General features: G+C 38.9%; 1 non-coding gene and 1 pseudogene across 1 annotated transcript; both read left to right on the forward strand.

Annotated features, from left to right (window-relative positions):
- Positions 1 to 2,919: 2,919 nt before the first annotated feature.
- Positions 2,920 to 8,254, forward strand: LOC114491458 (annotated as a pseudogene).
- LOC114493538 lies at positions 5,806 to 5,912 on the forward strand. The gene has a single exon (XR_003684175.1). It is a non-coding gene; the product is annotated as a U6 spliceosomal RNA (small nuclear RNA).
- Positions 8,255 to 10,783: the final 2,529 nt, after the last annotated feature.

A 10,783-nucleotide genomic window follows, 5' to 3' on the forward strand; every position in this document is an offset into this window, starting at 1 on the left:
CCCACACCAGGCACCCCCAGCCCAGGGTTCCAGTGCCAGGAAGGTAAGTCTCCATAACTTATGGCTGTAAAAACCAATAGGGATTAAGGATGTGGAAGATAAGTTTCTAGAATCCCAGGCAGTACCTCTTAAAGGGTTCTCACACAGGCCTACTTAGACTCACTCCCTCTGAGCCAGGCCAGCAGATTGAAAGGTATCAGAGACATGGAGAGTAACTGAATTGTCTGGCATCAGGACAAGAGCTGGGGAGCACTTTCTCCTAGACAGAAGAGCTGGCAGAGGCCATCATTCCTTTTCTGAGCCCTTCCCCCACAGAGCAAGGTGGGGCAGCAAACTTGAGACTCCATCAACATGGCTAACACTGCCCCACTGTGGTGATTCCCTGAGGTCCTGCACCACCCAACTTTCAGGCCCACCCAAGCTGTTTCCAGTGGCTTTTCTTTTTATATCTTTTTTTGATCTAATCTTTATTGTATTTTTTCCCATTACTATTTAGTCCCCCACCTCCTACCCACTGGCTTTCCATATGAATGACGTATTGGCCCATGATTCAGATTTTCTTAAATCTCTCAACAAGCATCATCTGGTTTCAGTGAGCTCTATGCCCTCTTGCTAAGTTGCCCCAGGCCCAGCCTGGGTTCATAGCTTGTCCTCTCTTGGGCATCCCCAAACCCAGCACAAGGAGCAGCCATCTGTAGATCACTTTTGCAGCTAATGCTGTGTGACTGTGAGCAGAACACAGGTGGTAGCTGACCTTGGATGTGCCAATCGCAGTCTAGGCTCAATGACAACAGGAAGGCATACACAGCCCGCACAGTGGGCCTACTTTGAGTACCCAGCTTGGATACTAGGGAAGGCTGTGCCACTGGATACTATAGGACACCAACTACATTAAGCCACTCTACCAAGCCTGGTAGTTGTAGGAACTACCTAGTTTAAAACACAGACACACACACAGGGAGGCTGCCAAAATGAGAAAAAGAGACATGACCCAAATGAGAGAACAGAACAAAACTCCAGAAAAAGAACTAAACAAAATGGAGATAAGCAATCTATCAGATGCAGAGTTCAAAACACTGGTTATTAGGATGCTCAAGGGACTCATTGGGTACTTCAAGAGCATTAAAAAAAAAAGACCCAGGCAGAAGTGAAGGTTACACAAAGTGTAATAAAAAATTCACAAGGAAACAACAGTGGTAGTGAATGAAGCTGAGGATCACATCAATGATTTGGAACTTAAGAAAAATATTCAATCAGAACAGCAAGCAGAAAAAAGAAATAGAAAAAAAAAAAAAACAGAACAAGGATAGGCTAAAAAGCCCTAGGACAACTTCAAACATACCAATGTTTGAATCAGGGGTGCTGGAAGGAGAGGAAGAAGAGCAAGAAATTGAAAACATTTTTAAAAATAATGAAAGAAAATTTCCCTAATTTTTTGAAGGAAATAGACATACAAGTTCAAGAAGCACAGAGTCCCAAACAAGATGGACCCAAAGAGGACCACACAAGACACATCATAATTAAAATGCCAAAGATTAAAAGTAAAGACAAAATCTTAAAAGCAGCAAGAGAAAAGCAGATAGTTACCCACAAAGGAGTTCCCATAAGACTGTCAGCTGATTTTTTTTTAAAAAACCTGCAGGCTAGAAGGAACTGGCAAGAAGTATTCAAAGTAATGAAAATAAGTATGTACAACCTATATTACTCTATCCAGCAAAACTATAATTTAGAATTGAAGGGCAGGTAAAGTGCATCCCAGACAACATAAAGCTAAAGGAGTTCATCATTACCAAGCCGTTATTATATGAAATGTTAAGGGACTTATTTAAGAAAAAGATCAAAACTATGAGCATTAAAATGGTAATAAATTCATAACTATCAACAATTGAATCTCAAAAACAACTAAGGAAATAACCAGAACAGAAACAGAATCATAGGTGTGGAGATTGCATGGAGGATTATCAGTTGGGAGAGGGAAGAAGGAGATTGGGGAAAAATGTACAAGGATTGGAAAAAATACAATTGGTAGTTACAGAATAGACAGGGATGTAAGAACAGTATATGAAATGGAGAAGTGAAAGTACTTATATGCATGACTCATGGACATGCACTAAGGAGAGGGATTACTGGAGGGAATTGGGTACTAGGTGGAGGGGGACAAAGGTGGAAAAATTGGGACAATTGTAATAGCATAACCAATAAAATATATTTAAAATGAATTTATTTAAGTCACATAACTAAACAGATGTTCGATATCACTAACCTCTAGGAATATGCAAATAAAGACTGGTGAGAGATCACTACATACCCAATTAGATCAGCTGAGTTGACAGAACACACAATACAATATACAGTTGGTATATTATAGAAATGTACACCTGAAACTTATATAATCTTATTAACCAATGTCACCCAGTAAATTCAATTTTTTAAAAAATAGTGACAACATTAATTCTTGGTGAAGGTGCAGATGAAGCTGGTCCCTCGTTCATTGCTGGTGGGCATATACAATTGTACAGGCTCTGGAAAAAATTGAATGTGGTAGATTCTTTAAAACTAAACATATAATCTTCTATATGACTTAGCAGTTGCACTCCTGGGCAGTTACCCAAGAAAAATGAAAACTCATGTTTGCACAAAAATCTATGATTTTCATGGCATATTTATTTGTAACAGCCCCAAATATTGGAATATTGGAAACAATCAAATATCCCTCAAATTGTGAGTGGTTAAACAAAATCTTTTACATCCATTATGACATACTATTCAGCAATAAAGAAGAACAAGCTATTGATACACGTAACAACTTCGATGGGTCTCAAGGGTATTATGCTGAGGGGAGAAAGAAGCCAATCTCAAAAGGTCACATAGTATATTATTTCATTTCTATAACAGTCTTGAAATGACAAAGTTATAGAGATGGAAAGCAGATCAGTGATTGCCAGGGATAAGGTTGGCAGGAAGAGGTAGGTGTGGCTACCAAGGAGTAGTAGAGGGAGTTCTTCATATGAGGGGAGCCTAGTTCCATGGAGTTCTCCAAGTCATGGATGAAATGAGTCGCCCCGGACACAGTCTGTTCCAGCAGGAAAGGGGGTGGCAATTCCTCCAGTGGAGAATGCCCTGCGTCCTTCTCCAACATGGCTTTTATTGGGATTGGTATGTGTAGGGGTATACAGCATGCATGCATAGCTCATCAATCAATGTCAAAAGGCTATAGTTATAGAAAACGGGTATTATCTATAGATAGCAATTGAAGAAACACAGAGATCTGCCTCAGGTCAGGGTCTGTTAGACATGCTGATGCCAGATGGTCTTTAAGATGTGTTTCATGAGATAAGAAGTAAACTTATACCTTGAACTTAAACATCTGGTTTATATCAACAGTGCCATACAAAGCAAAAAAAAGCTTCAAAGGGTACAATTTGTTCTTCAGGCCTGATTTCCCATGGGAACCCTTGATGTTAGCATTGGATTGTGCCTGCAGCCTGCATTCCCAGTGTTCTGGTCTTGTTCACATAGGGCTCCAGTCTCCGATACCACAAAGTGGTCCCCAACATTCATAGTGATCATTCTGTACTTTCACTACAGATGGTTGTGCGACTCTACATATGTGATAAAAACTAAAAAATTAGCTCTCTAAATTCTTTAATGTGTTTAACAGTTATTTTTAAGCCCTTGTCTTAATTCTATTATCTGAGCTATTTATGGATTTGTTTGTGTTGACTGATTTTTCTCTTAATTTTAGGATACATTGTTTTTTAATCTTTACCCAAGGGATTACCCTATATGCTGACATGTCCACATGTGAGGGAAACCACCCAAAAGCAGAAGACCAAAAGATTTCTAGAGCTTACAAAAGACTGGAAATAATTCCAATTTTCACTAGTCAGAGTAGGACACCTCGTAATACCCAGAGGAGGATTGCCCTAACGGTAAGGCTCAAATAGCACCAGACTAAAGGCTGCTTTGAAACTATCCTAACAAAGCTTGAAAGCAAGCCTTGATTAGGTCCAATTTATTTCAAATAAATGGTGCTGGTACAAAGTCCAAAACAATTTAATAGAAAGTGGCAAAACTGTCATCCGAAACATAAAAATCACAATGTCTATAACCCAATAAAAATTATGAAGAATGCAAAGAAGGGAGAAAATAGGACCTATATCCAGGAGAAAAAACACTCAATAGAAACAGACCCCGAATGACAGCAGTGGTGTACAATAGTCCCCTCTTTACCACGGTTTTGCTTTTTGTGGTTTTAGTTATCCTTTGTCAAAGTGAATTCATGCTGTATCCATGCTGTAGACATTACCCACCCATTAATCATTTAGTAGTTGTCTAGGTTATCAGATTGATGGTTGGGATCTCGCAGTGCTTGTGTTTAAGTCACCTCTATTTTACTTAACAATGGCCTTAAAGTGCAAGAGTAGTGGTGCTGGCAATTTAGATATTCCACAGAGGAGGCCTCAAGTGAACCCTCTGAGTAAAAAGATGAGTATAGTACAATAAGATGTTTTGAGAGAAAGACCACATTTGTATAACTTTTACTATAGTATATTATTATACTTGTCCCATTTTATTATTAGGTATTGTTGTCAGTTTGTTACTGTGCCTAATGTAGCTTAGATTAAAATATAAATTATTAAAGATAAATTAAGCTTTATCTTTAATAGGCAAAAACATAGTATGCATAGGGTTCGATATTATCTAGGTTTTGGGCATCCACTGGAGTTCTTAGAACATTTCCCCCATGGATAGGTGGGGGCCAATTGGGACACTTAAGAACAACTATTAGAACCCTGGCTGTTGTGGCTCAGTGGATTGAGAGCCAGCCTGTGAACAAGAGTTTCCCATTTGATTCCCAGCCAGGGCACATGCCTGGATTGTGGGCCAGGTCCCCAGTTGGGGGTGTGCAAGAGGCAACCACACATTTATATTTCTCTCCCTCTCTTTCTCCCTCCATTCCCCTCCTTCTACAAATAAATAAATAAGATCTTTAAAAAAGAACAACTATTATAAATATGCTTCATATGTCAAAAAAAGTAGAGAAAAACCTTAACATGATGAGAATAGATAAATGTAAGGTATTTTTTAAATGGAATTTATAGAAATAAAATGTCAGCAATACATAAGGTTAACAACAGATCAGTCACTGGGGGTGGGGGTGTGGGGATGTGATCCTGAAGGCAATGAACTTGATTAGAAGCCATCAAAAATGAAAGAGAAAAAAAAAAAACGACTGAAAAAACAAAGAGAACATCAGTGATTTGTGAGACAGTGTCAACTTGTCTAACATACACATAATTGGAATTCTAGAAAGAGAGGAGAGAGAGGAGACAGAAAAATATTTGAAGAAATTATGCTCCCCAAATTTCCAAAATATTTTTAAAGATTTATTTGTCTTTTTTTTAGAGGAGGGGATGGGAGGGTGAAAGAGAGGAAGATAGACATCAATGTGCAAGAGAAGCATCAATGGGTTGCCTCTTGCAACTGGGGATGTGGCCTGCAACGCAAGCCTGTCCTCTGACCAAGAGTTGAACTGGTGACCTTTCCCTTTGTGGGATGACACCCAACCAGCTAAGCTACACCAGTCAGGGCTCAAAATTTACAAATTTGATGAAAACTATAATCCCAGAGATCCAAGATTCTCAATGAACCCCAAGAAGATGAAAATCACATCAAGGCATATCATCAAGAAATCACTTCAAAGAAGGCAGAGAACAAAGGAAGAAAGATGGCATAAAACTTTCCCTAGAAATTATGTAAACTAAAAGAAAATTGATTGTTTTCTTTAAAGTGCTGAAAGAAGTGTTCACTTCAGCAGCACATATACTAAAATTGGAATGATACAGAGAAGATTAGCATGGTCCCTGCACAAGGATGACACGCAAATTCGTGAAGCGTTCCATATTTTTGAAATTCTATGCAGAAAGAAAGAAGGAGCTCCTACCCTTTTCAACAGCATGGATGGAACTGGAAAGCATTATGCTAAGTGAAATAAGCCAGGCAGTGAAAGACAAATACCATATGATCTCACCTTTAACAGGAACCTAAACAACAAAGCAAAGAAACAAGCAAAATATAGTCAAAGACACTGAAATGGAGGACAGGCTGACAGTGACCAGAGGGGAAAAAAGAGGGAATTTCAGGGGAGAATAGGAAGGGTTTACAGGAACAAATATGAAGGACACATGGACAAAAACTAGGAGGGGGTGGTAATGGGAGGGAGGTGGGGAGGGATGGGTGGGTGGGCTGGAATAGGAGTAAAAGCCAGAAAACTGTACTTGAACAATTAAAAATTTTTAAAAAGTGCTGAAAGAAAAGGTCATCCTCCTAGAATTCTACATTAAGAAAAATCTTTTTAAATGAAGGCAAATAAAGCCTTTTTGATACAAACAAAAGCCTCCAGCAGGCCTCACTTCCACTGCTTCCACTGCTATGTGGAATAGAAACAGTGGAAGTGGGCATCCGTGCCTGTTTCTGATCTTGTAGAAAAGCTTTAGCCTCTCAGTATTGAGTATTATGTTTGCTGGGGTTCCTTATATATGGCTTTTATTATGTGCTGATAGTTTACTTGTATTCCTAGTTTGTTGAGTTGAATTTTGCCTAATGCTTTTCCTCCATAAATTGAGATTAGTACATGGCTTTTTCCCTTCACTCTGTTAATGTGTTATATAACATTGATCAATTTTTCATATTTTGTACCATTCTCCCCATTCTGGAAATAATTCCACTTGGTCTTGTGTACAACCTTTTAGTAAGTTGCTGAATTCTGTTTACTAGTATTTTTGTTGAGAATTTTTACATCAATGTTCATAAGATATATTGGCCTGCACTTGTTTGTTTGTTTGTTTATAGAGAAAGAAAGGAGGGAGAGAGAGAGGGAGAGAAACACCAATATGTGGTTGCCTCTCATGCACCCCCTACTGAGGACCTGGCCCACAACCCAGGTATGTGGCCCTGACTGGGAATTGAACCAGTGACTCTTTGGTTCGCAGGTCACCACTCAATCCACTGAGCCATACCAGCCAGGGCTATAGTTTCCTTTTCTTGTGGTGTTTTTTTCTGGCTTTAGTATCAGAGTGATGCTGGCCTCATAAAATGAGTTAGGAAGTGTCCAACCTTTTCAGTTTGCAGTAGAGTGAGGAGAGTTTGAGGACTGGAACTAATTCTTTAAATGTTTGGTTGAGTCTACCAGTGAAGCCATTAGGTCCAGGGCTTTTCTTTGTTGGAGATTTTTTTTTAATCCCAGTCAATTTTATAACTATAGGTCCATTAAAATTTTCTATTTCTTCATGATTTAGTCTTGGTAGGTTTTGTGTTTCTAGGAATTTTTCCATTTCATCTAGGTTATCTAGGTTTTTGACATAGACTTGTCATAGCATTGGTCTTATAATCCTTCCTATTTCGGTAGAATTGGTAGGACTTGGCTTCATTTTCATTTCTGACTTTCATAATTTGAGTCTTCTCTCCTTTTTTCTTAGTCTACCTAGCAAAAGTTTTGTCAATTTGTTGATTTTTTTTTGAAGAGCCAACTTTGGTTTTACTAATTTTTCTCTGTATTTCTGTTTTCTATTCATTTATGTCAGTTCTAATCTTTTTATTTTTTTTTTCCTTCTTCTAGCTTTGGGCTTAGTTTCTTCTCATTTTTTCTGGTTCCTAATATGTGAAGTTAGGTTTTTGATTTGAGGTCTTTCTTGTTTTTTTTTTAATGTAAGCCTTTATAGCCACAAATTCCCCCTTAGCTCCACTTTTACCAAATCCCTTAAGTTTTTGTTATGTTGTTTTTTATTTTACTTCTCTGTTTTCTAATTTTCCTTTGTGATTTCTTCTATGATCCATTGGTTTGTTTAAAAGTGTGTTGTTTAACTTTACATGTTGATAGTGCTTTTGCAAACATTGTGTATGTTCCTAATACTGGCTGGACTTTTTGTAAGAAGTGTGGCAAGGATCAAACCCACAAAGCAACATGGTACAAGAAGGGCAAGGATTCTCTGTAAGCACAGGGAAAGTGGTGTTATGACAGGAAGCAGAGTGGCTGTGGTGGGCAGACTAATCTCATTTTCTGAAAAAAAGGCTAAAACTGCAAAGAAGATTGTGCTGAGGCTGAATGCATTGAGCCCGACTGCAGATCTAAGAGGATGCTGCCTATTAAGAGATGCAAGCATTTTGAACAGGGAGGAGATCAGAAGAGAAAGGGCCAAGTGGTCCAGTTCTAAGGTTTATATTTGGTTTTCTTATGTGACAATAAAATCTTGAGGATGTATCCACTTACAAAATAAATAAAAGTGTGCCATTTAATTTTCACAATTTTGTGAATTTTCCAGTTTTCCTTTTGTTATTGATTTCTAAATTCATTCTGTTATGATCAAAGAAGACAATTTGTATGTCATCTAGCTTTTTACATATACTGAGGCTTAGTTTGTGCCCTAACAAATGGCTTATCCTGGAAAATGTCCCATGTGCATTTGAGAAGAACATGTATTTTGTTGTTGGGTGGAGTGTTTTGTATATGACTGTTAAATCTAGTTGCTTCATTATATTGTATAAGTCCTCTATTTCCTAACTTATCTTCTGTCTGGTTGTTCTATTTATTATTGTGAGTGGGGTATTGAAGCCTCTCACTATTACTGCAGAACTGTCTATTTCTCCCTTCAATTCAGTCAGTTTTTGCTTCATATATTTTGCAGGTCTGTCAGGTGCATAAATGTTATATCTTCTTGCTGTATTGAAACTTTTATTAATGTGTAATGTCCTTCTTTGTCTTTCATAAGTTTTTTTGATTTAAAGTCTATTTAGTTACTATTAGTATATTCATCCCAAATCTCCTTTTGTTTACTATTTGCATGGAATGTCTTTTTCCATCCTCTTACTTCAACCTGTTTGTGTCTTTGGATCTCAAATGAGTCTCTTGTAGATAGCATATAGTTGGATCATGTGTTTTTACCCATTCTGATATATTTATCTTTTAATTATAGAGTTTAACCATTTACATTTGAAGTAATTACTGATAAGGAAGGACTTACTTCTGTCATTATGCTATGTGCTTTTATAGGCCCTATTTTTTGCCCTCATTCCTGTAACCTGTTGTCTTTTGTATTTAGTTGACTTTTTGTAATGAAATGTTACATTCCTTTCTTATTTCCTTTTGTGTATATTTTAAAACTATTTTCTTTGTGATTACCATAAGGATTATACTTGAAATCTTAAAGTTATAACACTTTAACTTGAATTTATACCAACCAACTTCAATAACACACAGCAACCTTTTTCCTTTACAAATTGGTCTACACCCTTTTCAGTTTATGTCACAAAATTATTTCTTCATACATTGTGGGCCCCAAAATATAAACTAATAATTATTTTAAATGCATTGGTTTCATAAATTATGTAGAAAAAAGATTGGGAGTTAATATCAAGTTACAATAATAATTGTTTTTTTCATAAATGTAATAGGCTCTCTTTCTCCTTTTTTCTTTGAACTTTTTATTAGTCTCCTGGCCCCACCAAAGGCTGCCCCACTTCTGTTTCCTTTAGCACCCTCAGAACTTTGGTGTCTTTAACCTCAGATACTACTTTGCCATTCACAATTCTGTGGGTAGTGCTTTTTGGTTTTTGTTTTTTGTTTTTTTTCTGATGGATTGTATGGAGTGGCTGTTGTCCAGGGCATCACCAAGATTGAAGTCATTACCTTTTTCTAGCAAGTGGTGATAGGTGGCAATCTCAGCCTCCAGATTGACTTTGATGTGCAGCAGGGCCTTATATTCCTGGGCCTGGCGCTGCCGCTCTGCCTGGGTCTGGACCAGCTCTGCCTCCAGGTGCAGCAGGATCCCATTGAGCTGGTCCATCTGCATGGCGCAGTGCATCTCCACCTCCCCCAGGCTCTTCTCCAACCTGGCCTTTAGATTCCTCACGGAGTCCAGATCAGGCTCCAAGGGCTGGGCTGTATGTCTCAGCTCTATGAGTGTCGTCCCAGCAGTCTGTGAGGTGACCACTGTGGTACTCTCCTCAGTCTGCTGGAATCAGTTCTTGTCTAGCTCTTCTCTGTTCTCCCAAGCCACTAGTCATACTCACACTGGGCCCGGACGTTCCACCATGATCTTGCTGAGGTCCTGAGATCTGGGGCATCCAACTCCACAGTCAACCCAGAGTTGGCCATCATAGACCATTTACTTCCTCGTCAGGGTTTCTTCTTCATAAAGTGCAGCTCCTCCTTGAGTGCCTCAATTTCTGTCTCCAGTTCTGGCTGAATGATATTAGTGTCATCAGGGATCTTTGGAGCCCATTGATTCCAAAGACTGGTTCATGGCCAATTCTGTCTCATACTTGACTCTGAAAACATTATCAGGAAGACAGGCATTGTCAATCTGCAGAATGATGCAGGCATTGTCCACAGAACTTACAAAGATCTGAGATATCAGGTCCTCTATGGTCTTGAAATAATGCCCCAGCCTCTGACCTGGGGTCCCTTCATCTCCAAGTGATCCCAGATTTTTCTCTCCAATCTCTGATTATTATCCTCCAGGCTCCTCACCTTCTCCATGTATGAGGCCAGGGGGTCATTTGGAATTACATAATCTTCTTGCTCTGGATGCCTATTATGGCCCACCAGACCTCTGTTCATCCCTGCAGCCAAGCTCCTAGATCCCCAGCTACCCTGCATCCTGGCAGAGACAGACATGGAGATCTGGAAGCCTGAGTCCCCGGTGCCTGCATAGACACCGGCCACACTGCTGGCCAGCCATGCCTGGTAGCTGGGTGATTGCCTGATGCCAATAGTTTATGG

Source organism: Phyllostomus discolor, chromosome 1 (genome assembly GCF_004126475.2).
Source record: "Phyllostomus discolor isolate MPI-MPIP mPhyDis1 chromosome 1, mPhyDis1.pri.v3, whole genome shotgun sequence".
Classification (NCBI taxonomy): domain Eukaryota; kingdom Metazoa; phylum Chordata; class Mammalia; order Chiroptera; family Phyllostomidae; genus Phyllostomus; species Phyllostomus discolor.